A 24,554-nucleotide genomic window follows, 5' to 3' on the forward strand; every position below is an offset into this window, starting at 1 on the left:
CCTCACACAGAATCATCAGGAAGGCTAACTGAAACCAATTGCTGGGCCCCATCTGGTAAGCTGGGGATGGGCCCAAGGATTTGCATTTCTAACAATCTCCCAGGTGATGCTAATGTGACAGGCCTGGGGACCACACTTTGAGAATCCATGCTCTAAACCACTGTGCTGCTCTCTGCTTCAAGTATCCATGAGCAGGACTGGCCCAAAGTGCATACATGCCAAGTGCAGATATTCCTGAGCCCCTTCAATAAATCAGGTGTAGTGGTTCTAGTCACCGATTCTGGTGTGTCAGGGGTTCTACATCTCTAAACAATGATCTAACACCACTGGGTGGCCTACAATCCAACTCAGTTCTAACACCATCTAACTGTAGACGTGTCAGGTCCCACAGGTTAAGGGCTCAGTCCCTCAACCCCCCACTCCTACTTCAAAGCCCAATCACAATTCCAGGTTGTCACCTGTGCTTGTGACCGAACAGCTACCAATCAGAGGTTCTCACTACCCTCTCCTCAGGCTTGATGAATTTTCTAGAGTGGCAGAGTTCAGAGAAACATTTTACTTATTAGATGACTGGCCTATTATAAAAGTATATAACTCAGGAACAGCCAGATGGAAGAGATGCACAGGGCAAGGTGTAGAGAAAGGGTGTGGAGCTTCCACGTCTTCCCCAAGCATGTGCACACCACTCTCCCAGCATCTCCACCTGGTCACCAACCCAGAAGCTCTCCAAACCCTGGGGGTTTTTATGGAGGCTTCATTATACAGGCATGATGGATTAAGTCATTAGCCAGGGCTGATTGATTCAACCTCCAACCCCCTTTCCCCTCCCAGGAAATCAGGGAGTGGGACTGAAATTTCCAGCTCTCTATTTGCAGTTGGTTCCCCTGGCAACCAGCCCTCATCTTTAGGTGTTTTCCAAAAGTCACCTCATTAATGTAAACCCATTTGTGATGAAAAGGGGCTTATTATGAATAACAAGACACGCATCTCACATTGATGGCTCCGAAGCCATTTCAGGAACTGAGGACCAGATACCAAATATTGTAACAAAAGATTCTCCCATTGATCTTATTTCTCAGGAAATTCCCAGAGTTTTGGTAGCTGTGAGCCAGGAACCATGGACCAAAATATATATCCATTATAAATCATAGTATCACACCAGGTGATAGAGATAAAATGATGACCAGGCAGTCATGGTCCTCTCCTCATGAATTCTCCAGGGCATGGAGAATAAGTCTGTTAAAAAGAAAGAGACCATGCTGTGATGGGGAACCACTAGGGATGGTAGATGCTCCCAGCAGGGGCCCTTCCCCTGGGCATGGGCCAGGGAAGACACCCCAGAAGAGGCAGAGGGCTAAACTGGGACCTGAGGGAGAAGCAGGAATTAGACAGAGGATTCTAAGGAGGAGAGGAAGCATGTCCAGGGCAGGGAGACTACCAGGTACCTGCAAGGGCCCAGAGGGGAAGGAGAAGCTTCACATTTGGGGAACTGAAGGCAGTTCAGAAGCTGTCACAGTATTTTGCCTGTAGCTCCTTGGCACATCATCACACCATCTGCACAATACATCTTCAGGGGCCTCATCTTCCTTGTCTGAATAACAGGAATGAAAATACCGTATTTCCTGGATTCAAACTGCACTTACCCCCTCCCCCCATTTTAACATTCGTATAATCAGGATGGGTGTTACTATAGATTTTTACTTTTTCTGCTGCTTTTTTTTCTCTTCCTTGAAAGCTATTGGGCAACTGATGGCGTTCCAGAATTAAGGACATTGAAATCATTTTTGCCTTACCTTTCTCCTAGGGTCACAAGAATATGGAACTATCAAATAAGATTAAGGCCCATACTGGCTCTCAGCATCACCTTGGCAGCTTTTCAACTCTATCAGTTCCTTGGCTCCGTCCCCAGAGATTCTGATGTCATTGATCTGGAGGAGGAACCTGGTGGGATTTTTTTGGAAACCCAGGTGATTCTACTGCACAGCCAAGGTTGACAACTGATACCACCTGATCCTGCAGCAGGGGGCAGAACTCTACCACCTGTGAGCCAAATCTGACGCTATTTTGCTAGATAAGGTTTTACTGAAACACAGCCACACCCATACCTCTACAGACTATCTATGGCTGCTCTTTCATCACAATGGTACAGTGGAGTAGTTGCAGCAGAGACAGTAGGGCCCACAAAGTCTAACAATTTCATCGTCTGACTCTACAGAAAAACCATGCCAAACTTTGTCAGTTACTGTTGCTACTCAGTGTGGTTCTCAGCTCAGCACCTGCAGCACCAGCAGAGCACCATCAAAGCCTGCTGGAAATGCAGAATCCTCAGCCTTAGTGAATCAGCCTGTGACAAGATTTCTAGGCGGTGTGTGTGCACATCAAAGTTTGAGAAGCCCTGCCCGGTGCCCTCTGACCACTGCTATTCTCTCTGGCCACTTTCTTTTTTTTTTTTTTTTTTTTTTTTTTTTTTTTTTTTTGCAGTACGTGGGCCTCTCACTGTTGTGGCCTCTCCTGTTGCGGAGCACAGGCTCCGGACGCGCAAGCTCAGCGGCCATGGTTCACGGGCCCAGCAGCTCCACGGCATGTGGGATCCTCCCAGACCGGGGCACGAACCTGCGTCCCCTGCATCGGCAGGCGGACTCTCAACCACTGCGCCACCAGGGAAGCCCTCTCTGGCCACTTTTTTGCCCTCTACCCTTCCTGCTGCTCAGTCCTCATCCTCCAGGTCTTTACTGCAATGCTCTTTTCTCAGGGAGGTCCTCTCCTGTCCTCATAAATTTGATTTTTCTCCCATGGCACCTTATTATTTTTCTTCATAGCATGTCACAAGTCTGTGATTAAACCTTCGTTTGAGTGTTTATCTCATTAATGTCTATCCCACTGCTAGACTAGAAGCTTCCCAAGGGTGGAGGCTGGGTCTCAGGGCATGAGAAAGAGCTCAGAAAGGTACAAATCACTCTGGGTGGTGGCAGTGGAAAGAGGAATGCAGACAACGTTGGAAGTGACCTGGTGGGTGTAAACCAGAGGAACGTCGCTCACCATCTGGTTCTATAAGGGTTAAGCCGTTAGCCACTGCAGTCGCTTACCTACAGTACACTCTGAAAGGAGTTCAAGAACAAAGAATAGAATGAGGCACTCTGTGCTTTGGGAAAACAGGCCAAACAGGCCCTTAGATATTAGGTATATTTCAGGAGGAATTTTTATGAACCCAGATCCTTGCATCTTCCCATGCTTCGAAAAGCACTAAGATCATTAACTGAAATATCTGTTCCTTGTGACTAGCAGTGACCTTCTACCAAAGTGCATGCTGGATCGTACATATTCTTTAGCCAATATCACACATATACTGGCCTCCACCTCAACACTCACCTCTTCAAAGCAGTTCCTCAGAGCTACTGAGAGGCTACCTCCCAGGCTACAGTCCTCAGTAAGACACTGAATAAAACCCAACTCTCAGTTCTTACTGTGTGTGTGTGTATGTGTTTGTGTGTTGTGTGTATGTGTGTTTTTTCCAGTCAGCATGGAAACAGAACCAATCACTATGCAGATCAGGAAGGGTGCAGTGTAGAAGCTCTCAGATGATGAGCAGTTAGGTAGGATCTAATTTCCTCTTTTTGTATTCCAGGGTTAAATATTAGTATTCAATCACACAGAAACACTGAAGTGCTTTGGTAAAGCTCTGCAGAGTAAGGATCCAATTTTACCAGCTGTTCATTAAATCACACACACACATATATATATATATATATATATATATATATATATATATATAATCTCAGGAATTTAATTAGAAAGGCAGAGGTCCAAGCATGTCATCATTGCTTGAGAAAGTCACATTTCAGGCAGCTTCTCCCTTCCAAGTGAACCAAGGAAACGCTTAATTGCATTTTATTCTTTTTTTCCCTCTTAATCACAGCTTGCCTCAACTGATTTTTTTTCCAAAATGCCCTTGGGGAGTGAACATTTTTGAATGGCAAACTTCTTGTATGAAGATTAAGCCCACCAGCTGCTCTTGTCTGAAGCTGTAGCGTCTTTTAAAACAGAGCATAAATCAGATGGCTTAGGCTGACCTCCTTCGGGTCCTAGGCATAACACTCACAACAGTGAGATAAAAAGATACAAATGAACTTACTTACAGAACAGAAATAGACTCGCAGACATAGAAAACAAATTTGTGGTTACCAAAGGGGAAGGGGGAGGGGTAAATTAGGAAGTTGGGATGAACATACACACACCACTACATATAAAATAGATAATCAACAAGGACCTACTGTATAGCCCAGGGAATTATACTCAATATTTTGTAATAACCTATAAGGGAAAAGAATCTGAAAATGAATATGCATACATATATCTGAATCACTTTGCAGTACACCTGAAACTAACACAACATTGTAAATCAACTATATTTCAATGAAAATAAAATAAATAAAAACTAAAAATAGTGAGATAAGATCAATGTTTTTTTCTGGAGAAGAAAACAAGCTCAAAGAAAGAAAGAAGAAATGTCACAGACTCAGATTACCTCAACAGAGCCTCACCAAGGGGATTAGAACAATGCTGGCTGCTGTTTGTGTTGAGTCTCCCATTAGGAGTATTTGACGTACATTTTGGTAACCCCCTCCTCTCTCAAATAGACGAGGCTCCACTGCAAAAGGGAAAGTAGCTTGTATGAAGAGTGTGGAGACAAGGGTTCTAGTCCAGACTGAGAGGCCTTAGGCCAATCTTTTAACTTAAACTCTCAGAGACTCATTTTCCTCACCCGTAAACTAGGTGGTTTTAAAATACGTATTTATCCACTCATATATTTATCTGAGGCCCTGTGTAGGCAGCAGGTGGGTGATGAAGAGTAAAACCAGTTGTGGTCTTTGTCCTTATGGATCTTCCAATCCACTGAGGGAGCAACATATTTTCGAAAGAATGACATCAATAAGTGTGACAATAAGCAGTGTCACAGGCTGTAAAGAAGAGGTTTCTCTAAGGCTCCCCAGGACATCCATCAGTGAGTCTGGGCAACAGTACCTGCTAATCTAACCTCTTCTCACCACTTCCCACCCACGTCCATGCCACCACTGCCTCTTGCCTGGTTTATGCCACTAACAGATCTCCACGTTTTGACTCTTGCCCTTAATATATTCTTCAGGCATTAGTCAGACTGATCTTTGAAGACCATACATTAGATCAATATCACCACGTTCAAAACCTCCAGTGACTTTCCATCAGGCTTAGATTAAATTCCAATATCGTGTGCATGGCCCACAAGCCTCTCTAGGCCACCGGCTGTGCCCCATGATCTGATCTCATCTTCTTTACACTCCCTCTCACTCCCCCACTCCAGCCATACTGGCCTCCTTGCTTTTCTCATGCCAACATTGCTCCTGCCTGGAAATGTCCTTTTCCCCCAAGCAGCCTCGTTTTGCTCCCAAGTTCACTCAGGTTTCTGCTCAAATGTCAGCTCCTCAGAGATGCCTTCCTGACCACTCCATCCAAAATAACTTCCCACTTCCTTACTGTCAGCCACTACCCCATTAAATACCTCTGTATTTTTCCCTAGCATTTAAAACACATTTGTTGACTTTATTATTTATGTCCTCCCTGGAGGTGGGAACTTTTCCCATCTTGTTTCCCAGCACCTAAAATAAGGCTTACACATAAAAAGATACTCAATAACTATTTGTTGAATTATTATATATTGGGATGACATGTAATACAGAGAATTGATTAACTCAGAGGCCAGGAAAGGTTCCCTTACGGGACTGTTATTTAAGGTGATATTTGGAGAAATGGTGAGAGTTAACCAGGCCAAAAGGAGTGTGGAGTAGGAGGGAGGAGAGCTCTTGTCAAGGTCCTGTGGCAGGAAGGAGAGCAGAGTGGTCCTGGAAGCAAAGGAAGCCCAGTATGACTAGAACACAGAGCGAAGGGGAGCATGGCACTTGTTTAGGCTGGAAAAGAAGTAGCCAGGCCATGCATGGCTTTGCAGGATCTATTAATGATTTCTGTCTTTATTCCAAGACTAGTGGGAAGTCATTAAAAGATTTTAATTGTGGAGAAAGATGGGGGAAAGAATCAATCACTTTTGTTTATAAAACATACTTGAAATGATTCATAAGACCCATTTTTGCTCTGAAATTCTTGAACCCTACAAAAAGTCAAACAGCAAAATGAGAATGAAATTTTGAAAATATTAATCAAAATCAATTTCAGTGACAGAGATTCAGTCCCTTGAGCTTTGTAGCGACTCCACATCACTACTTTGAGACTTTATGTTCATGTTGAGTTTAGCACTCTCTCTTTCTTCCCTCCCCCAAATAATAGTGAGTCAAAATTTCCTTGTACTCTGAGAAACCTGACTTCTGTACAATTATTCTGACCATGCAGGGATCTAAGTTGAGCGTCAGCATTAGAAGCTTCTAGGCTTTAGAAGCACATACTTTCTAGCTGACCCAAGCAGAATAGAGAGGTAGCAGTGTCAAGGCCTGGGTTTTACCACATCATGAATTCAAATCCCCCACGGGCCAGCGGTGATTTTGAGCACTTGATGCATATTGAAACCTCAGACCCTCATCTGTGAAAAGGGGATAATGATAGTACCACTTTCCTCACTGGGTTGTTGTGGATTAAATGTGATGATATACATAAAGTGCTTAATAAGTGATGAGGTAATTGACATAGAGTATTGGAGTATTCAAAGATCCACTGTTTGAAAAACATCTGGAGTCAACCATCTCTTTCTACCTGCGTGGTTCTAGCTCAGTCACCTATTGCTCCTGGCTGAAGCTGGTGGCATGGCTACCGCTCTGCACACAGGGCACAATCTCCTTTCTCAGTGGGGAGTTACAGATCTGCAAATATGGAATCACAACCTCTCCTTTGGTGTCCACTGTGCTACCCTACTCAATCCCTTTGATAGCTGCTGATTGAGATGACAATGGAATATCTATTCCTAATTGCAACTTTCTCCATGAAGAAATTGAAAGAACTGATGGAGCAATAAACAAATAAAATAAATGAAGAGATAAATGAAAACCCTCAAGCTTTGGGGAGAAAAAAGTCATCTATCTAAAGTATTTTGCATCTAGGGCTACATAACTATGGATTTATGAGGTGGGTCTCAAACATAGACAATGCTGTCAACTACCAATTTACCTATTTATATTAGTAAAATGATTGCTAATTACAAATGACTAAGTGTGCCCAAATTTGGGGGATATGTAGAAACAAAGGGCAACAAACTTTGTGTATCAGAGTGGGGTGGGCATCCCTGGCCCAGTGAACTTGAAAACTGGATTGCCATAGACTTAGGTAGGTGTGCCAAAGCAGTAAGTTACCAAATAATACCTAAACGTCTTTCCTAAAAAACTAAAAATATAGGTACCATAATATATATATATTGTTCCAATTATAGTTTTCTCCAAATATATGCCCAGGAGTGGGACTATAGGATCCCACTCCTGGGCATATATTTGGAGAAAACTATAATTTGAAAAGATACATGTACCCCTATGTTCATAGCGCACTATTTACAATAGCCAAGACATGGAAGCAACATAAATGTTAATCGATAGATGAATGGATAAAGAAGATGTGGTACATATATACAATGGAATACTATGCAGCCATAAAAAGAATGAAATAATGCCATTTGCAGCTACATGGATGGACCTAGAGATTATCATACTAAGTGAAGTAAGCCAGCCAAAGACAAATATCGTATGATATTGCTTATATGTGGAATCTAAAACAATGATACAAATGAACTTATTTACAAAACAGAAATAGACATAGAAAACAAATGTATGGTTACCAAAGGGAAGAGTTGGTGGGGGAGGGATAAATTAGGAGTTTGGGATTAAAATATACAAACTATATTTTTAAATAGATAAACAACAAGGACCTACTGTATAGCACAGGGAACTATACTCCATATCCTGTAGTAACCTATAATGGAAAAGAATCTAAAAATATCTATATATAGGCATGTATGACTGAATCACTTTGCTGTACACCTGAAACTAACACAACATTGTAAATCAACTATATTTCAATGAAAATTTAAAAAATTAAAAATAATAAAAATCTTGAACATGTGCAGACAGTTCTTGGAGGTGCTATTATCCTAATTTCCACCCAAATTATGTGCTTAACGTTCTCCCCATTACTAAAATCTAAAAAGTTTTTTGCCTTAATCATTGACCAGTACAGGTCTGTTAATTTGTTTAGTGCTTGCCTCCACCCAGTTAAATCAGCTGCAAATGTGCCCCTGGGTCTGTCAGCATTTTCACGACAAGTTCCTGGAAGCCCAAGAATGAGGTGCTTAATGGTGTGTTTCAGAAAGATGACAGCAATCCTGGAGAAGGCGGGAAACTGAGGAGGAATTACAGTTGAGAATAATTTAAGGCAAAACTCTTGGAAAAAGCTCCTCAGTTTAGAAACTGGATTCATGGCATTAACCCAGGAAATGCAGATGTTGAAGCTGGAGGATTATTTGGAAGAAACTGTGTGAGAGAATTAGACACAATTATATGTTATTATATCACTTACATTTCCAAACACACACTCCATGCAAGGTTTGAAAGCAGGATACTTCTAGCTACATGGCACTTTCCTCCCTCTTGGTTCCGCCCAAAGTCCCTCTATTAGAGTGCCATTTAAACTTAGACACCCTGGAATGTGGGCTTTACTATCTCATAATATCACAGGGTCAAGTCAAGCATAATACTCATCTTGATGACTCTAAAAGAAAAATCATTTATTCAGCACCAACTAACCAAAACCTCTCAATCTCTGTGTTTGGATATGATTTCTACTTCAGATGTGAAAATGAAAGTTCAGAGAGCTTATGTGACTTGCCTTTGGTCATCAGTTAGTAAGGAAGCTGATTTCAGTTCATTTATTCTACAGCAGATATTTATTGATCATCTACTAAGTGGTTAGCACTGAAGATGCCTGGTGAACATGAAAGACAAAGCAACCACGCTTCAGTGGGAACTGTGGGAGCCCAGAGTACAGTGGGGACTCAGGGCAAAGTACCTTACCTAGTAGACAGGGCTCAGTAATAATTTCCCAAGGAATGGACATGTTAGCTGAGCCCTAAAGGGAGAGAAAGAGTCAGCCAGGTTGAGAGTCCAGAGAATACTGTTCTAGGTAGAGGAAATTCCAAATGCAAATGGCAGGAGGGAGAGAGCAAAGTCTGCTTAAAGACCCAAAGGATTGGCAGTGGTGGCAAAGAAATAGAAAAGCAGGAGAGGTGGATAAAGATTGGATGGTGGGAGGATTTTCAACCATGATAAGGATTTTGGATTTTACCCAAAGGCATTGGAGAATATTTTATTAATTAATTAATTAATTAATTAATTAACTTATGGCTGTGTTGGGTCTTTGTTGCTGTGCTCAGGTTTTCTCTAGTTACGGTGAGTGGGGGCTACTCTTCATTGCAGTGCATGGGCTTCTCATTGTGGTGGCTTCTCTTGTTGCAGAGCTCTAGGCATGCGGGCTTCAGTATTTGTGGCACACGGGCTCAGTAGTTGTGGCTCACAGGCTCTAGAGTGCAGGCTCAGTAGTTGCAGCGCATGGGCTTCGTTGCTCAGTGGCATGTGGGATCTTCCCAGACCAGGGCTCGAACCCGTGCCCCCTGCATTGGCAGGCAGATTCTTAACCACTATGCCACCTGGGAAGTCCCAGCATTGGAGAATTTTAAGCAGAGGAAAGTATGAGCAGACAGTTTTAGGGAACTCACTCAAAGCTGAACTATGGAAAATGCTAGAAGAGGAGCAAGACTAGAGCAGAGAGGTGGTCTAGGTTGCAGCTGTCGTCTGGGTGAAAAAGAGAATGGTGTTTGGGGACCAGGAGCAGAGATGATGGAGAGGAGTTTGCAGAAATCAGTAGGAAATATAATCATAGGATGTGGAGACCAATTAGATAGCATTCTTGATAAGGGCTGGGGAGGACAGGGCTTCAAGGCTACGTTGGTGGAAGATGTTCCGGTGCCTTGTGGGCAGTTAGATGTCTGGGTCTGAGTTCCGAGGAGAGGTCTGGTTTGGGGTGAGGGGTGGATTAGGAAGTAATTGGTAAATGTGATGCTAAATTTTATGTGTCAAATTGACTGAGCTAAGGGGTAGTAAAACATTATTTCTGGGTGTGCCTGTGAGGGTGCCTGTTTGAATTGACAGAATGAATAAAGAAGATGACCTTCACCAAGGCAAGTAGGCATCATCCAATCCATTGATGGCCTGATTAGAGCACAAAGGCAAAGGAAAGGTGAATCTGCTTTCTCTGCTTAAGCTGGAAAGTCCGTTTACTTCTGCCCTTTGACACTGGGGTTCTTGATTGTCAGGCCTTCAGACTCAGATTGATGACACCACTGGCTTTCCTGGTCCCCTGGCTTTGCAAGCGGCAGATCAGAGGACATCTCAGCCCCCATAATCATGTAAGCCAGTTCCTATAATAATATCCTCTTATACATATCTCTCTATAGCCTATTGGAGAACACTACTACAGTAAAAGAAATTGTGACCAAAGCAGTGGGGGGATAGGAACACCCACCAGAAATATTGTGAGACTGGTTCCATCCTTACGGAGCATGTGTTTGAGCCACTTCTCATAACCTGCGGAAGGTGCTATTTCTCTAACGATGGAGTCATAACTGAGCCCTCCCCGATACCTCCCTCCCCGTGCTCTTGATACATTGTCAGAGAGCTGATGGGAATTCAGGATCAGGTCACAACCAACAAGCCAACTGACCCAGACACAAGTGAAACAGCACTGGCTGGGGACAAAATTCTGTTCTCCAGTGTGGAAAGCAAGAATTCCATTCTTGATTCACTTTTTGGCCAGAATGGAATCTACAGGATACTTAGAGCTAAAGCACTGCCTTAACTAAAATAGTTAACAAGCTTACGGTAGATTGGGTTCCCCCAAAGCAGACTCTAGACAAGAATTTGTGCAATCAGATTACTGAGGAGAGGATCCCTGGAAGCACTAGTAGAGCGTCAGGGAAGTGAGACAGGGAACCAGGTAGAATTGTTAATGAGCAAGTGGGTTAGCATTCTGGGCAGCTGGAGCTCATCCCCTTGGGCACCTCTGGAAGAATGTAAAGATCAGACCTCAAGAGTGGCCTTCCCCAAGGTGTGAGAAGTCTGAGGATACTTATTCACCAGCTTTCATCTGTTATTGGACGAGGGGTTGCTCACAGTGGTGTTAACTCCCAGGGCCCTCTGGCCTACTCCACTTGAGTCTGCCATGCTCCCAAGGCCAGAGAAAGCCCTCAGGCCTCCACTGGTGCTTGAAGTAAGAAGCCTGCAGTGAGAACTGGAACTGAATGCAGAAGGGACGCAGACAGGGCTCTGATATCCTCTGGTAGCCAGCAGAGAAGAGAAAAGCCTGCGCATTAGGGAAATCTGTTACAACATATAACACCATCTGCCCTGTATTATAGTCCCAGAGAAATATGTAAGTAAATGTGATTGATTATAGCATTATCCACACCTGCTGGCTTATGGTGAGTTAAGGGTACCAAAAGATGGTATATGGGCCATTTGATACATTGCGGAAATTTTTTCCACCAAACAAAAATAGCCAAATGTGACTCTGACTCGCTCATGATCTTCAGAGTTCTATTGTATTTGGACTCATGCAATGGAGAATTTCAGTCACAATGTCTTGCCAGATGTTAATCATGTTGTTTTTAAAGGACTCGATATGTGATTAATTTATGGGTTTTCAAGCCAACACAAATGCCTTTGCCAACTAACTCTGGCAAAATCTTTATCCTCTAAAGTTTAGGATACAGTACTTAAAGCATTACAAAAACATGTTCAAGTCAAATCGATACCCCATCCTTAATTATAAATGGTTAAGGAATGGTTAAATGTATATTTATTATCTCTTTGTACCTTGAGGGGAATGCTGAGGCTTAAGATGGAGTTGTATGCTTTATTTTTCTTCCCTCCACTCCACCTTTTGAACATTTGGGGGAAAACTTTCTCTTCCTGGCAAAATTAAATCAGCAAATTTCCTGGGACTTGTTATTTAGAATCATAAAAAGTGCTAGTTTTTAGGGTTATCTCAGTCAATCAAGATGAGTCATAACGGTAAGATTTAGAGTCTATTTCTTCCTTTAGCAAAAGCAAGCAAGAGGTGATATCACCTCTTTTATCTTGTCTGGATTTTCTAAGTACAACTGCTCCAGATTTACATGAAAAGCATACTTCAGCCAGAATTTTGCAATTTTAAGTCATTCATTTATCAAATATTTATTGAGTACCTACTAAGTGCCAGGTACTATGGGAAACACTAGGGATGCAAGAGCCACAGGAGGTCTTTTCTTCTGCACATGGTTTATGTTAGCCAAACAGTATCCATTTTTATTCATGGTAACCTTGTCCAAATTTTCCTCTCATTGCCTTGGGGTCACCCCAAGAAAAGACAAGTTTGGAAGGAGGGTGAGGAATCTGGAGAGCAAGTGACACCAAGTCTCTAACTACTACTATTTCTTCATTTAAAAAGTTTGGCCTTTACTGTTCTGTAAAGTATTCTCTATGCCTTCTAAATTCTCCATTCCCTTGAAGAACTGAAGTTTGCTTTGCGGGCCTTTATTTTAAAATTCTGAAAATATAAATCTATTACCTTTCTGCTGAAGGCAGAAAGATATTATTGTTACCACAAAACCATTATACAAAGAAACTAAAACCCTGAGTGCACTTTTCAAAGCTTTTGACCTGAAGTAACCATTTGACTTCTCTAGAATGAGAAGCACATTAGCACCAGTACAAAAACTCAGTAGGTACGTATTGTGATCATCGTGATCATAATGGACAGCACGTGTACAAAATATTCTCCCCAAACTATAAAACAAAATATATGAAGAGACACAGAGTGAAATCAGAATAGCCATAACTCTCAAACATCTCTTCCAGGATGGCAGCATGCCTGAGTGATGGGTCTTTCCTTAAATGCCCTCCAGGAACTGGAACACTTCCAGGGGAAAAGGGAGATTACAACATTGGGCGAGTTATACATTTCTTGGAATCATGTTCTACTCCATGGAGACAAGGTATTTCAGTGAGGTCAAAACATGGACTAAAATTGGACTCTATGACGGAGACCTTCAAGATGGCAAAGGAGTGAGACCTGGAGATAGCCGTCCTCCCCCAAAATACATCATAAATACATCTACACGTGGAACAACTCCTACAGAACACCTACTGAATGCTGGCAGAAGACCTCAGACCTCCCAAAAGACAAGAAACTCCCCACATACCTGGGTAGGGCAAAAGAAAAAAGAAAAAACAGAGACAAAAGAATAGGGATGGGACCTGCACCAGTGGGAGGGAGCCGTGAAGGAGGAAAGGTTTCCACACACTAGGAAGGCCCTTCACGGGCAGAGACTGAGGGTGGCGGAGGGGGGAAGCTTCGGAGCCACAGAGGAGAGCACAGCAACAGGGGTGGGGAGGGCAAAGCAGAGAGATTCCCGCACAGAGGATCGGTGCCAACCGTCACTCACCAGCCTGAGAGGCTTGTCTGCTCACCGCCAGGGCAGGTGGGGTCTGGGAGCTGAGGCTCGGGCTTCGGTGGTCAGACCCCAGGGAGAGGACTGGGGTTGGCTGCGTGAACACAGCCTGAAGGGGGCTAGTGCACCACGGCTAGCTGGGAGGGAGTCCAGGAAAAAGTCTGGACCTGCCTAAGAGGCAAGAGACCATTGTTTCGGGTTGCGCAAGGAGAGGGGATTCAGAGCACCGCCTAAACGAGCTCTAGAGATGGGCGCGAGCTGCAGCTATCAGCACGGACACCAGAGACAGGCATGAAATGCTAAGGCTGCTGGTGCAGCCACCAAGAATCTTGTGTGCAAGCACAGGTCACTATCCACACCTCCCCTTCCGGGAGCCTGTGGAGCCCGCCGCTGCCAGGGTCGCGGGATCCAGGGACAACTTCCCCGGGAGAACACACGGCATGCCTCAGGCTGGTGCAACGTCATGCTGGCCTCTGCTGCCGCAGGCTCGCCCAGCAACCAGACCCCTCCCTCCTCCTGGCCTGAGTGAGCCAGAGCCCCCTAATCAGCTTCTCCTTTAACCCCGTCCTGTCTGAGCGAAGAACAGACGCCCTCAGGCGCCCTACACACAGAGGAGGGGCCATATCCAAAGCTGAACCCTGGGAGCTGTGCGAACAAAGAAGAGAAAGGGAAATCTCTCTCAGCAGCCTCAGCAGCAGCAGATTAAATCTCCACAATCAACTTGATGTACCTTGCATCTGTGGAATACCTGAACAGACAATGAATCATCCCAAAATGGATGCGGTGGACTTCGGGAGCAACGATATATATATTTCTTTCCTTTTTCTCTTTTTGTGAGTGTGTATGTGTATGCTTCTTTGTGTGATTTGTCTGTATAGCTTTGCTTTTACCATTTGTCCTACAGTTCTGTCTATTTTTCTTTCTTTCTTTTTTTTTTGTATAGTTTTTAGTGCTTGTTATGATTGGTGGATTTGTTTTTTGGTGTGGTTGCTCTCTTCTTTCTTCCTTTTGTAAATTACTTTTTAATTGTTTTATTTTAATAATTATTTATTATTTTAATAACTTTATTTTATTGTTTTCTTTCGTCTCCCTTTTCTTCTGAGCTGTGTGGCTGACAGGATCTTGGTGCTCTGGCCAGGTGCCAGGACTGTGCCTCTGAGGTGGGAGAGCCAAGTTCAGGACATTGGTCCACCAGAGACCTCCCAGCTCCATGTAATATCAAATGGCAAAAGCTCTCCCAGAGATCTCCATCTCAACACTAGGACCCAGCTCCACTCAACAACCAGCAAGCTACAGTGCTGGACACCCTAGGCCAAACAACTAGCAAGACAGGAAAACAACACCACCCATTAGCAGAGAGGCTGCCTAAAATCATAAAAAGGCCACAGACACCCCAAAAAACACCACCAGACGTGGAACTGCCCAACAGAAAGACAAGATCCAGCCTCATCCACCAGAACACAGGCACTAGTCCCCTCTACCAGGAAGCCTACACAACCCACTGAACCAACTTTAGCCACTGGGGACAGACACCAAAAACAATGGGAACTACGAACCTGCAGCCTGCAAAAAGGAGACCCCAAACACAGTAAGATAAGCAAAATGAGAAGACAGAAAAACACACAGCAGATGAAGGAGCAAGATAAAAACCCACCAGACCTAACAAATGAAGAGGAAATAGGCAGTCAACCTGAAAAAGAATTTAGAATAATGATAGTAAAGATGATCCAAAATCTTGGAAATAGAATAGAGAAAATGAAAGAAACATTTAACAAGGACCTAGAAGAACTAAAGATGAAACAAGCAATGAAGAACAACACAATAAATGAAATTAAAAATACTCTAGATGGGATCAATAGCAGAATAACTGAGGCAGAAGAACGGATAAGTGACCTGGAAGATAAAATAGTGGAAATAACTACTGCAGAGCAGAATAAAGAAAAAAGAATGAAAAGAACTGAGGACAGTCTCAGAGACCTCTGGGACAACACTAAATGCACAAACATTCGAATTATAGGGGTTCCAGAAGAAGAAGAGAAAAAGAAAGGGACTGAGAAAATATTTGAAGAGACTATAGTTGAAAACGTCCCTAATATGGGAAAGGAAATAGTTAATCAAGTGCAGGAAGTACAGGGAGTCCCATACAGGATAAATCCAAGGAGAAACATGCCAACACACATATTAATCAAACTATCAAAAATTAAATACAAAGAAAACATATTAAAAGCAGAAAGGGAAAAACAACAAATAACACACAAGGGAATCCCCACAAAGTTAACAGCTGATCTTTCAGCAGAAACTCTACAAGCCAGAAGGGACTGGAAGGACATATTTAAAGTGATGAAGGAGAAAAACCTACAACCAAGATTACTCTATCCAGCAAGGATCTCATTCAGATTTGATGGAGAAATTAAAAACTTTACAGACAAGCAAAAGCTGAGAGAGTTCACACCAACAAACTAGCTTTACAACAAATGCTAAAGGATCTTCTCTAGGCAAGAAACACAAGAGAAGGAAAAGACCTACAATAACAAACCCCAAACAATTAAGAAAATGGCTATAGGAACATACATATTGATAATTACCTTAAATGTAAATGGATTAAATGCTCCCACTAAAAGACACAGACTGGCTGAATGGATACAAAAACAAGACCCGTATATGTCTACAAGAGACCCACTTCAGACCTAGGGACACATACAGACTGAAAATGAGGGGATGGAAAAAGATACGCAATGCAATGGAAATCAAAAGAAACCTGGAGTAGCAATTCTCATATCATCCAAAATAGGCTTTAAAATAAAGACTATTACAAGACAAAGAAGGACAGTATATAATGATCAAGGGATCAATCCAAGAAGAATAACTAACAATTGTAAATACTCTTGCACCCAACATAGGAGCACCTCAATACATAAGGCAAATGCTAACAGCCATAAAAGGGAAATCAACAGTAACACAATCATAGCAGGAGACTTTAACACCCCACTTTCACCAATGGACAGATCATCCAAAATGAAAATAAATAAGGAAACACAAGCTTTAAATGATACATTACACAAGATGGACTTAATTGATATTTATAGGACATTCCATCCCAAAACAACAAAATACACTTTCTTCTCAAGTGTTCATGGAACATTCTCCAGGATAGATATATCTTGGGTCAAAAATCAAGCCTTGGTAAATTTAAGAAAATTGAAATCACATCAAGTATCTTTTCCAACCACAACACTATGAGACTAGATATCAATTACAGGAAAAAAATCTGTAAAAAATACAAACACTTGGTGACTAAACAATATGCTACTAAATAACCAGGTGATCACTGAAGAAATCAAAGAGGAAATCAAAAAATACCTCGAAACAAATGAGAGTGAAAACACAATGACCCAAAACCTATGGGAAGCAGCAAAAGCAGTTCTAAAGGGAAGTTTATAGCAAAAAATCCTACCTCAAGAAACAAGAAACATCTCAAATAAACAACCACACCTTATACCTAAATCAATTAGGGTAAAAAGAACAAAAACCCCCCCAAAGTTAGCAGAAGGAAAGAAATCATAAAGATCAGATCAGAAATAAATGAGAAAAAGAAATGAAGGAAACAATAACAAAGATAAACAAAGCTAAAATCTGGCTCTTTGAGAAGATAAACAAAATTGATAAACCATTAGCCAAACTCATCAAGAAAAAAGGGAGAAGACTCAAATCAATAGAATTAGAAATCAAAAAGGAGAAGTAACAACTAACACTGCAGAAATACAAAGGATCATGAGACATTACTACAAGCAACTATATGCCAATAAAATGGAAAACCTGGAAGAAATGGACACATTCTTAGAAAAATACAACCTTCCAAGACTGAACCAGGAAGAAATAGAAAATATAAACAGACCAATCACAAGCACTGAAATTGAGACTGTTATTAAAAATCTTCCAACAAACAAAAGCCCAGGACCAGATGGCTTCACAGGCAAATTCTATCAAACTTTAGATAAGAGCTAACACCTACCCTTCTCAAACTCTTCCAAAATAGAGCAGAGGAAGGAACACTCCCAAACTCATTCTACGAGGCTACCATCACCATGATACCAAAATGAGACAAAAATGTCACCAAGAAAGAATACTACAGGCCAATATCACTGATGAACATAGATGCAAAAATCCTCAACAAAGTACTAGCAAACAGAATCCAACAGCATATTAAAAGGATCATACATCATGATCAAGTGGGATTTATCCCAGGAATGTAAGGATTCTTCAATGTATGCAAATCAATCAATGTGATATACCATATTAACAAACTGAAGGATAAATACCATATGATCATCTCAATAGATGCAGAGAAAGCTTTTGACAAAATTCAACACCCATTTATGATAAAAACCCTCCAGAAAGTAGGCATAGAGGGAACTTACCTCAACATAATAAACACCATATATGACAAACCTACAGCCAACATACTTCTCAATGGTGAAAAACTGAAACCATTTCCACTAAGATCAGGAACAGGACAAGGTTGCCCACTCTCACCACAATCATTCAACATAGTTTTGGAAGTTTTAGCCACAGCAATCAGAGAAGAAAAAGAAATAAAGGAAGCTGAATTGGAAAAGAAGAAGTAAAGCTGTCACTGTTTGCAGATGACATGATACTGTACATAGAGAATCATAAAGACACTACCAGAAAACTACTAGAGCTAGTCAATGAATCTGGTAAAGTAGCAGGATATAAAATTAATGCACAGAAATCTCTTGCATTCCTATACATTAATGATGAAAAATCTGAAAGAGAAATTAAGGAAATACTCCCATTTACCATTGCAACAAAAAGAATAAAATATCTAGGAATAAACCTACCTAAGGAGACAAAAGACCTGTATGCAGAAAATTATAAGACACTGATGAAAGAAATTAAAGATGATACAAATAGATGGAGAGATATACCATGTTCTTGGATTGGAAGAATCAACATTGTGAAAATGACTCTACTACCCAAAGCAATCTACAGATTCAATGCAATCCCTATCAAACTACCACTGGCATTTTTCACAGAACTAGAGTAAAAAATTTCACAATTTGTATGGAAACACAAAAGACCCCAAATAGCCAAAGCAATCTTGAGAAAGAAAAACAGAGCTGGAGGAATCAGGCTCCCTGACTTCAGATTACACTACAAAGCTACAGTAATCAAGACAGTATGGGATTGGCAAAAAAAAACAGAAATATAGGTCAATGGAACAGGATAGAAATCCCAGAGATAAACCCATGCACATATGGTCACCTTATCTTTGATAAAGGAGGCAAGAATATACAATGGAGAAAAGATAGCCTCTTCAATAAGTGGTGCTGGGAAAACTGGACAGCTACATGGAAAAGAAAGAAATTAGAACCTCCCTAACACCATTCATAAAAATAAACTCAAAATTGATTAAAGACCTAAATGTAAGGCCAGACACTATCAAACTCTTAGAGGAAAACATAGACAGAACACTCTATGACATAAATCACAGCAAGAGCTTTTTTGACCCACCTCCTAGAGAAATGGAAATAAAAACAAAAATAAACAAATGGGACCTAATGTAAGTTAAAAGCTTTTTCACTGCAAAGGAAACCATAAACAAGACGAAAATACAACCCTCAGAATGGGAGAGAATATTTGCCAATGAAGCAACTGACAAAGGATTAATCTCCAAAATTTACAAGCAGCTCATGCAGCTCAATATCAAAGAAACAAACAACCCAAACCCAAAATGGGCAGAAGACCTAAATAGACATTTCTCCAAAGAAGATATACAGATTGACAACAAACACATGAAAGGATGCTCAACATCACTAATCTTTAGAGAAATGCACATCACAACTACAATGAGGCATCATCTCACACCAGAGAGAATGGCCATCATCAAAAAATCTACAAACAATAAATGCTGGAGAGGGTGTGGAGATAAGTGAACCCTCTTGCATTGCTCGTGGGAATGTAAATTGATACAGCCACTATGGAGAACACTATGGAGGTTCCTCAAAAAATTAAAAATAGAACTACCATACGACCCAGCAATCCCACTACTGGCATATACCCTGAGAAAACCATAATTTAAAAAGAGTCATGTACCACAATGTTCATTGCAGCTCTATTTACAATAGCCAGGACATGGAAGCAACCTAAGTGTCCATCGATAGATGAATGGATAAAGAATATGTGGCAGATATATACAATGGAATATTACTCAGCCGTAAAAAGAAACGAAACTGAGTTATTTGTAGTGAGGTGGATGGACCTAGATACTGTCACACAGAGTGAAGTAAGTCAGAAAGAGATAAACAAATATCGTATGCTAACACATATATACGGAATTTAAAAAAAAAGTTTATGAAGAACCTACGGGCAGGACAGGAATAAAGTCACAGATGTAGAGAATGGGCTTGAGGACACGGGGAGGGGGAAGGGTAAGCTGGGACGAAGTGAGAAAGTGGCATAGACTAATATATACTACCAAATATAAAATAGATAGCTAGTGGGAAGCAGCCGCATAGCACAGGGAGATCAGCTGGGTGCTTTGTGATCAGCTAAAGGGGTGGAATGGGGCACGTGGGAGGCAGATGCAAGAGGGAGGAGATATGGGGATATATGTATATGTATATTCACTTTGTTATAGAGCAGAAACTACCACGCCATTGTAAAGCAATTATACTCCAATAAAGATGTTTAAAAAAAAATTGGACTCTACGCTAAATGAATTTTAGGGAACACTTCTATGTGCCTTGACCCTTAAGAATTACCACCACCATGACTATCACCCTCGCTTATTGAGCACGTATACCTGCCATTTTATAAGGATCTTATTTTCTCTCCCACATCCCTGTGAGGTAGGTAGGTACCACTGCTCCCTGTGACAGGTGAGAAAAGACTCAAGACAGGTTAAGCAAAAGTCCAAGCTCCTGTGTAATCTGAACCTAGACCTATTTCAGAGCAAAGCTACCGGACTGCCTACTTTAAATAACAGTGACAACAAACAACTACAAAAAGATCAGGACAGGAGATTTTGGCCAACTTTTGATCACTCTGGAGAAGTCATATTCATGACACTCATAAAAGTAGAAGTGTAGAAAATCTAATCTTCGTAATTATTTCTTGGGACTGTAAGAGTGAGTGATTTTTGGTTACAAATACACCATCATTAGTCGTGACCACTTTTCTTTATTTGCAGGTGGTATATCTGGCAATCAGATATTTTTGAGAAATTCCAGAGACAGTAGGTATTTACTGACAGGGAAGATACTTTCAATCATTTTTAATACCATTATATTAGCAGGACTACATAGTATACTGTGTATATAGATGAATAAATAATGCACCAACTTTTATTCACAATGCTATAATCTGACCTTCGTTTGGTGACTTAATTAGCTGCTCTTGGCACTGTCCATGCAAATAGGTAAATAAAGAAATTCTTTCTTGATAAACATTCCAAGTACTCAAACTTTCCTGAAATTTGGACTATCTGAAGGGGATGTGAAAAGTGGAAGTTGCAAGTATATTATATTTAACAACAGTGTTTTTTGAGAATTGTTTCACAAAACGATTTAGTAAAGGTAGATTTTTTTAACATCTTTACTGGACTATAATTGCTTTACAACGGTGTGTTAGTTTCTGCTGTATAACAAAGTGAATCAGCTATACATAAAAAATACGGAACGCTTCACGAATTTGTGTGTCATCCTTGCACAGGGGCCATGCTAATCTTCTCTGTATCGTTCCAATTTTAGTATATGTGCTGCCGAAGCGAGCACAGGTAGATGGTTTTTATTACTAAAAAAAGGCTAAAGATGATTCTCCAAGGAGTGGTTCCCATAAAGTCTTTTATGTACATCATAAAATTTGATTTCATATGGCACAATGTCCAAAACACATGGACTTTTGAGTGGAAGGTAAGCTTTCTTTTCAGGTTTCCCTCTGCACTTCTAATATTTTGGAATAAAATGAGGGAGGGTGGAGGAAGAAAGCTGATAACTTCTTTTATAAAGGAAAAACCTTTAAGGCCATCCATGTATTTTAAAACACTTTATTTAGATAAGGCCATACGGCAAAGTTTTATATTAAAAATAGTACTCATCAAATAGATCCTTCTTTTAAAAAGCAGTGTGATTGCAGATTCTGTAACTGTAGAAATTCTTAACAAAAGACTTCTAATATCCTTCCTATCTTAAGTCTTATGATTTTCTTAGACATCTCAGTTATTCCCAATCAACATCACCACTCTTTTCCCCTATGGAGAATTTCCCCCCAACTCGCAAAGATCATCTTTAAAATCTCCATAGAGTAGACTTCTAAAAAGAGAAATGAGAAATCTTTATCACTAAAGGACACAGAAGAGAAGAAATCACTTCCTAGTGCCCGTTTTTTTTCCTCTTCCCACCGGCCTCCCCGGCTCATCGAAATTATTTGCACAGGTGACACTGAGCCAGGTAGCTGGGGTTCTACTCATTGCAGAATGTTACTGGGCATTCATGAAAGAGTGTATTTTTTCTGCCTTCTCCTCTCCCTTCAGCTAACAATAAAATTCCAACCATCTTTAATAAATTTGGGTGATTGCAGTTGCAAAAGTACAGGCTGGGTCTGGACCGGCCTGGCAGGGACTTTTCCTGACCCCGGCTGGTTAACCTCATTCATCCACTCCCAATGCCATCCTGGGTTCCTGCCACACTCCAGGCCCTGTGCTGGGCATGGGGACACGGTGTTGAGTGAGGCACCTCTCAGCCTTCGAAGCTCTCAGGAGTGCGGTGGGGGACACGGAGCCCGGAGCAGAGAGTGACCAGAGTGTACTCTGGGCTCTCCAAGAGGAGAATGCGGGGAACTCACAGAAAGACGCAGTGAGGTCAGCTAACCCTGCCTGGAGGAGTTGAAAAACAGAACGAGGCTGTTTTGAGATTCTGACATCCCTTCTTCCCTTTACCGGGATCCTCAAGCAGCCCCGTCCATCCGGCGCGTCCTTCCCGGGCAGTCACTCACCACTTGCAAACCTCGTTCTGGCTCTGGCCGGCCCAGCCAACAGCGGTTCTAGCACTTACCTCGGGGAAAAGTCCATGCGGCTCCCGGCCCCGCACTTCCGAAGCCGCCGGCGGGTCTCCTCGCAAAGCACGGATCAGAGCACAGCGCACCGCTGGGAGCGCAGCGCCGAGTGCCGCCGACCGGGGAGACCGTGGGGCCAAAGGGGACCGTGGGAGGGACGTGAGGCAGCGAGGGCAGCCTCTGGCTTCCTGGTGTCCTGCAGGCGGGCGGCAACTCCCAACCCTCCTCGCCGCTATATAAACGTTTCTTCCCGCCCCGCGCCGACCCTTCCCCGCCCCGGCGACCCCCCTCTCTGCGCACGTCCCCCAGGAAGCGGTATGTGGGGTTCTTGGGGCTGTCACTGCCCTGCCAGCTTCTTCCCTACATGGAACCCGTGCCTACGGCTGCGGACTAGGGAGTAAAACTGAGGGCGGGGAAATTGGGGCGTTCGAGGTGCGCGCCTTCTCTGCGCCCAACAGACGGGCAGCGTTGTGCGCGCTCTGAGGCATAGCGAAGATCAAGCTGTGCTCCGACTGTTGGAACTGCAGTCTCTTGGTGGCTTTGTCTGTGTTCTAGAATCTTCGTGCAAGGGACCCCGAGAGTCCTCGGTGGTGGGAACTGCTCCCTCTTGCCTGTGAACGCCCCAGGAACTGCACGCCTCAGGATGGAGGCCAAGCGCCACTGGGGTCCCCACTTGGAATTCAGGGTCCACAGGAGAGTATTCTTGACTCTATCGTCTACTGACCTTTTTTCGCTGGCTGTCTATTCATTTGTCTGTCCGTGTACTTGTTTCACAAATATTTGAGCACCTAGTATGTGCTACTAATTAGGTGCTTGGGATGCAAGTAGGCCTCTCAGCTCGCAGTTTTATTCGGGAAACAAGTGGAAACGAACCAGGGTGGTAGTTGCGAGACGGGGTAAGCGCGGCCATGAGAACATAGAAGAAGTTATCCTAATTCAACCTTGGAAGGCTAAAAGAAGCTTCCCTGAGGAAATTAAATTCAAACTAAAATCTAAAGAGTGAGATAGGCAGGGAAATGGGGAAAATGGAACAGACAGCTGCAAAGACTGGGAAGACAGAGGAAGCACTGTCCCTCTTCATGGGAACTGTTTGTTTTTAAAAACTTGCTATTTACTGTCATCCTAAGTAAAGGAAAAAAAGCTTTAAATGCAAAGAAAGACAAACTTCTAACTGGTAGAATTAGGATTGAATGCAGGCAGTCTAGCCCAGGAGGGTGTTTTACAGCATGGAGTGTCAACTTGGCAAGTTGACAAGTTCAAAACAGAGATGGTTCCCATAGAGTGGGGGTTCCTCTGGAATCTGAGGCATAACTTCAAGACTCAGACCATCACCAACTGTAATTTTGGCCAGGTCGTTCATTTTAGTTTCTGCCCCAGTGGAATGTAAATAATAAAGACACTTCTTATGCCCCCCATTGAGTGTTCATGTTCTGGTCCATAGGTTTGGTACGGCAGGTGGCTTCAGAATGGTGACTCTTCTCTGGGTCCCTTGGCTTTGGTACAAGGGAAAGTGTGATAACATTGGAAGCCCGCCCCCCCCCCCCATGCAAGCAAACTTTGGAACATCCTAAATTACTGTTTCTTTTACCTAAAATTACTAAGATTCAGTAATTCAACTTTTCATATTCTCATATAGCATTAATATTGTTTAAAATACTTTTCAAAACACAAAAATCATCCCAGGATCATTATTGAAAGAGGCAGATGTGATTCCAGCTAGCAGGGTTTCTAGCCAGCTGCTAGCTCACCCAAAGCTCCTTGTAAAAGTGTACCACACATACAAACAGTACCCATTTTATTATAGCCTCGTAGGAAATACCAGTCTGATAGAATGGCTTCTGGGATTCATAAGCCTCTGACTTATGGCCCAGCCAGAACCAATGATCATGTCTGTTCAATAATGTGAAGACTTGATAGCCTTAACAAAAAGTCAAGTTCCCCCAACATATTGTTTTCGGGTATCTCAAAACACTAT

General features: G+C 42.3%; 1 non-coding gene across 1 annotated transcript; it reads right to left on the reverse strand.

Annotated features, from left to right (window-relative positions):
* Positions 1-21,193: 21,193 nt before the first annotated feature.
* LOC132425183 (U6 spliceosomal RNA) lies at positions 21,194-21,300 on the reverse strand. The gene has a single exon (XR_009519376.1). It is a non-coding gene; the product is annotated as a U6 spliceosomal RNA (small nuclear RNA).
* Between the last annotated feature and the right edge of the window lie 3,254 nt (positions 21,301-24,554).

Source organism: Delphinus delphis, chromosome 4, assembly GCF_949987515.2.
Source record: "Delphinus delphis chromosome 4, mDelDel1.2, whole genome shotgun sequence".
In the NCBI taxonomy this organism is placed as follows: Eukaryota; Metazoa; Chordata; class Mammalia; order Artiodactyla; family Delphinidae; genus Delphinus; species Delphinus delphis.